Source organism: Coturnix japonica, chromosome 3 (assembly GCF_001577835.2).
Source record: "Coturnix japonica isolate 7356 chromosome 3, Coturnix japonica 2.1, whole genome shotgun sequence".
In the NCBI taxonomy this organism is placed as follows: Eukaryota; Metazoa; Chordata; class Aves; order Galliformes; family Phasianidae; genus Coturnix; species Coturnix japonica.
The window spans coordinates 80,123,667-80,129,666 of NC_029518.1; positions in this window are offsets into that span (position 1 = coordinate 80,123,667).

A 6,000-nucleotide genomic window follows, 5' to 3' on the forward strand; every position below is an offset into this window, starting at 1 on the left:
AGACTGACAGGTAAACTGAGTGATGAGAAGAGACAGAGGAAACTTAAAGCAGACCTTTTTAAATCATGAGAAAGTCTATACATAGAAAATAAAAAATGGGGATGGCAAATGCTGATGCAGATTCTTTCATGCATTTAGGGAGTGTGTGAGATTATCAATGGAAGCCCTCTGGTAGCTGTGCAAGACATGACATTACACAAAATTGAGCTAGAATAATGTGTTATGAAAAATAGATACTTTAACCAACTGTTAAAATAATGAATGCTTTTATTTAGCAGATAGCAAACTCATGGATTTTGCAACCACAAAGTGTAGATACAAACAGTATTAGCAAGCTCAATATCAGTAAAGTTACTTACACTTAGAGTTGTGGTTCTGCGGCAGGGGAGGAAATGAACTTTAGAAAGTCTGCAGTCTTTCTTGTGCCTGAACAGCCTTTTCCATTGCTGTTTTTCGAAATAGAACATTGGGCAAGACCAAATTTTATCCTAATGATTGAAATCATATTACTGGAACCTTATAAAAAAAAATTAAAAAATCTTATTCTAGAAGTAGCTTGTTCAAGAGAAAAAAAAAAAAGAAACTACTAATATCATCATATTGAGAATATTATCAGAAAGAACAGTGATTACCTGAAGTCACCTAAGAATTCCTATGATGTTATTGATGGGCAGTCATCTCTGTGAGATTCCATTTATCAAGTATGAGGGGTTTTTTGTAACTGACAGAATATCTTGCCATTTACTAGTCTAGTTGAATGCCAGCGGAAGGTGAAAGCTTTTTATACATATACAATGACACCAACCCATAAGGTTAGAATATGTGTTATTATTAATGATAAATATATACATATTTATATATAAATATAATAAATATAAATATATTCATTAAATATAAATATATTCATATATATATATATGAATAAGACTTCTATTCCTACCTAATGCGATTTAATTTAGGGAGCTTTCAGCAGTAAGTGTTTGTATGGTGCATGACTTATTAATTAAACTTTGCTGTTTTTAAACAGCTATAGAAAGCGTAAACTCCCGAAGATTCATGATATTTACAAATAGAAGGCCTTCTCATCTAAATGATAAGCACAGAGACTGTACATGGAAATTTTAGAACCAGAGGAAATGTGTGATTAGAGATACAGATATGGGTATGGGTATAAAAGGAACTGCACTGCATTTGTACAAAGATGATTAATGCTGATACAAAACTCCCACCTTTCATAAAGAAACAGAGAGAAAGATGATGCAGAAGAATAAAAATTAATGTGGAGAAGCTAATATCTTACTCTCAGTGTGTGGGGTTTTGTTTTTGTAAAATTAAATGATCATAAACTGATCCTTTTGTGTTGCACTCCAAAGTCAGGGGTACATTAATTTTTGGTAAGGACATAATAAAAACGTTTGGGAATGTCAAAATGCTGATTAATTTACCAGTGACCTCCACTGTTTCAAGAAATGGCCAGTACTTCACATACAGATAACTAAAGTCAAGGTCTTTCACAAATGTTCCTGGCAATGTTCCTAATCCATATGTTGTGGCCTGGGTATTTACACCATCTACTGTATAGCAGATTTTTCTCCTTGGTCAGGTCTTGTGTCAAAGCCTTGTGCAAACATATGGATAAGACTTCAGGAAGTTCAATTGTGAAGATAATCTGAGTGTTTCCTTTAAGAAATCTGTGGTTAGAGGTGGAAAAAAAAAAAATGTTCAAAATATTCTATTTTTTGAGACACAAGTAAATAAAATTAAAAAAAAAAATCCGCCAGTCTTCACTTTTTTTTTTTTTTGCGTACCTAACATATATACATAACTTAGGGACAGGATAAAAGAGCAGGGTGAGAGGGGTGATCAAAGTTGTAGAACTTCCAGCTGAGGAAGAAACACACAAACTGAGACTCTCCAGCTTGGGAATGCAGTTGGTGCCTGAGGCCATCTGATGTGGTTCATCACATAGCGTACAGCTCTGCTGTAAAACAGGGCTGGATACAGGGGGGGAACCTCCTCTGAGGTCTGTTCTAATACATGAATGGTCAGGTATCTTCTTCAAGCATATCTAAACATTCATATTTTCTGTGGCCTTCTGAGATTTTATCTGTCCTAGTTATTTAGACTAAATCTTAGAAATCTTTTTGCCCAGGTGGCATTCATATAGCAGTAATCACTTCCAAAACGCACAGGTTCTGTGAGTGCTCAGCTCTTTGAAGGAAGATCCTTAAGGAATGGTAAGCTCTCCACTGTTGTTTGCTAGTAGTGTTTTAGTGAGCATTGATTCTGAATTTTGTGGTAGACAATGGCCAAGGTCCTGAAATAAGTGCATTGTGTTTATGTAGGCACTCTCTAGCTTTAAGGATATTCTGATGAAGAGGAGATTTCACACATAAGCTGTGCTGTTTCTTACTGAAAAGGAGAGCCCGTAAATAAATGCATAGAAAGAGAAAAATAAGGTAGGGCTAAGGGGAATAAGTTGCTGCTTGTTTTGGACATGGCTTATTTTCAAAGCTATTACCACTTTGACAGGCCTGTGTTGGCACTTACCAGGACCCACTTTTGGTTTAGCATTCACCTCTGTGCTTGAAGGTGAGGTTGGCAAAGGGATGAAAGGTCTCTGTCTTATTTCAATCCCAGAATTGCCTGAAGCTACTTTTCCTTCCATTGCTGTTTATAGTAGATGCTTGGAGCTCTCCGTGTTACCTTGCTGTTTACTTGGATGCTTTTGGTCCTAATTATATTTGTAAACTCAAGCCTATTTTTCTTGTAACCTTTTTCTAGCACTGAAGTTTAAGAAGGAATAAAGGTTTCAAGATACCTCTAGGAGGTTTCTGGCCATCAATAGTAATAGTGGCAGATGAATAAATGAAGAATAAACCAGGCAGTAAAGCAATGCCATCAAATAATAAAATTATATATGAAAGTCTCAGCAACATAGAAAGTTACATTAATCTTCAGCTTAAATTTGAATACAGGAGCTAGAAAATGGCAGGTTTATTCTTTTCTAGGTAGATTATTGAGCTGTAAATAAATTCACAGCCAAGAAAGTTATAACCAATGTTTTAGCTGTAAAGAAATTTCAAAATCATTCCATCTTTTTCTAGCCATCCACACACTTGTTCAGAAAACACAAATGACTTATGATTAGCGATCTTTTATTAACTGAATGATAAATGAGCTCACACATGAGCTCAGAAAACACTTTCCCACAAATCTGTTGTTGCGCAGTTTGCTTGAAATTGTTAATCAATATATGCAGTTAATGAAATAAGCACCATTTACTCTAACTTTATCCAGTTGTCTTCAGAATGAATGTAGAAATAGTGTAAATGAGACAGGAAAAGGAAAAATATAGATTATGCAGAGTTTAAAGGGGAGTAATGTTTTTTTGTCAGATCAGCTAATATTGTTCTGAAAAGTCTACTTGCTTACAGATGCTCAAGTTTCAGTAAGTCTGAAGCAGAAGTAAACTTCAAATCCAAGTACAAATTGTAAACAACACCTCTGAGTTGAATAACAGATGTATCAAGTACAGAAGAGGTGGTTGAGAACAGCCCTGTGGGGCTTGGGGATTCTCATGCATGAAAAGCTCAACACAAGCCAGCAGTGTACACTTGCAGCCCAGAAGGCCAACTAAATCCTGGGCTGCATCAAAAGTGGAGTGGCCAGCAGGGAGAGGGAACTGATCGTCTCCCTCTACTCTCATGAGACTCCATCTGTAGTATTGCAACCAGGATTGGGGCCACCAGCACAACAAAAAGGTGTGAAGCTGTTGGAGCAAGTCCAGAGGGGGGCTGTGTGCATGATCAGAGGGCTGGAGCATCTCTCCTGTGAAGAAAGGCTGAGGGAGCTGGGTTTATTCAGCCTGGAGAAGACTCTGGCGTGACCTCATTGTGGCCTTCTACTATTTAAAGGAAACTTATAAACAAGAGGGAGAATTACTTTCATACAGCTAGGTAGTGATATCACAACAGGGAATGTTTTTAAATTAAAGAGGGGGAGATTTAGGTTAGATGCTAAGAAGACATTTATTACAGAGAGTGGTGAGGTACTGGCACAGGTTGCCCAGAAAAGCTGTGGATGACCTATCTCTGGAGATATTCAAGGCCACGTTGGATGGGGCCCTGTGCAGGCTGCTGTAGCCACTGGTAACTTCACCCATGGCAGTGGGGTCAGAAGTGTATGGTCCTTAACATTTCCTCCAGCCCAAGCAATTTTATGATTCTATGACTCTGTGATTCTATGGTTCTATGATATAGGAGTAGCTGCACTAAGTTCAGCATCAGAGCTGTGAGAGTGCCTGTTATTCAGTGTAGTGGCTTTGACTGTGCATATTGTTAAGTGAGTAGAACAAAAGATTTGGGCAAGTTCTTCAATTGCCAGCTCTTTCAGAAGCATGCAGGAGTTGAGGATGACTGTGAGTATACTGAAATTCCAAGCATGAATGAAATTCCAAGTAAGGGGAGGGAGTCACTTATTACAACATAAGTTTTTAAAAACTCTTGCAGTAAGGTTGTAGAAAGAGGCAGATGCTTTGTAATGGCTCGTAGGCAGTGTTCTCCATGGCAATGTGATGATAAGAAACAGTGCGCATAAGTTGCAACAAGGATAATTCTAAATGAGCACCAGAAGAAATCCATCTCTGTGGCAGTGGTTAATCATTGGGATATGCTTCCTGGACAGAATGTGGAATCCACTGCTGTGGAGGTTTCAAAATATGACTTGACAAGGCCCTTTCCAACCTTTTCTAAGTTTTTGGTTAGACTGCCTTGAAGCAAGAGGTCAGACTAGGCAAATTCCAGAAACAATTTCCACCCACATTTTTCTGTGACACTGTGATTCTATACTTACTTTCCTGGCTGTAATTGTTTTAATTCTGGCAGAATTTACTCCATCTCTAGAGTAGTAAAGTTGTCCACAGATTTTCACTAAAAAGCAATTTTTCTTTATGCTCCTCTCTCACCTGTGTGTTAAAATCCCCAGTCTTTAACTGCAATTACTCTGTGATAATCAAAATTTAACTTGTGATTATGAATTAATATTGTTGCCTGATGTTGTCTATTAATATTATCAGCAACTGAATGGCTGATTTCTTTCATACTTAAATTGACTCTGAAGATAAAACTGTAGTAGTAATGAAAGCCATTCAATCCCTGCACTGGACTCATCAATTAGCTCTGTGGGTGTCACAGAATCCCAGGGTGGTTGATACTGGCATGGACCTCTCAGTCCATCTGGTCCACAGTAAGTTGCCCAGGACCATGGCCAGGCAGCCTCCAAAGATCTCCAGTGAGGAGACTTCACAAACTCTCTGAGCAGTCTGTGCCAGTGCTCTGTCATCTGGACAATAATTTTTTCTTTTCTTCTGACATAATCTCTTATGTTCAGTTTGGAAACTTTGGTTGTGTTGCAGGGCACCAGGGAAATTTCCATGTTCGTAATCTTTCCATGTTCGTGTGTCTGATTATGAACATGGAAATCTGTCTTATTATACCCCTTCAAGTATTCAAGTATTCATTGGATCCAATGATGCCTTCTCTAGGCTGAATAGTCCCAGCTTTCTTCCTACAAGAGGTGATGCAGTCCTTTGATCATCTTTGTGGCCCTATGTTGGGTTCTCTCCAGTATAATGCAGAGGCTGAAAGCGGACACAGTATTCCTGTACATCGATGCTGAGAAGAGTGGAAGGATCAACACTTTGCTAATGTAGTAAATATTCTTAAGGTCTATCTAAAGCCCAGAAATACGTATTATTTTTAAATACATGTTTAGATGTGAAACCATAAGTCAATGGGGTTAGGAGAATTCCTTGTACATAGCCTATGTATGATTATTACTGAGGATACTGTAAGTCAAACAAAAGTTTACTGGTTATCATAGAATTATAGAATATCTTTGGATATTCTATAGGAAGAGACCTACAAGGATCCCTGAGTCCAGCTCCTGGCTTATTGCTGGACTCTCTTGTCAAAACCAGAAACTGTGTAAAATGTTTGC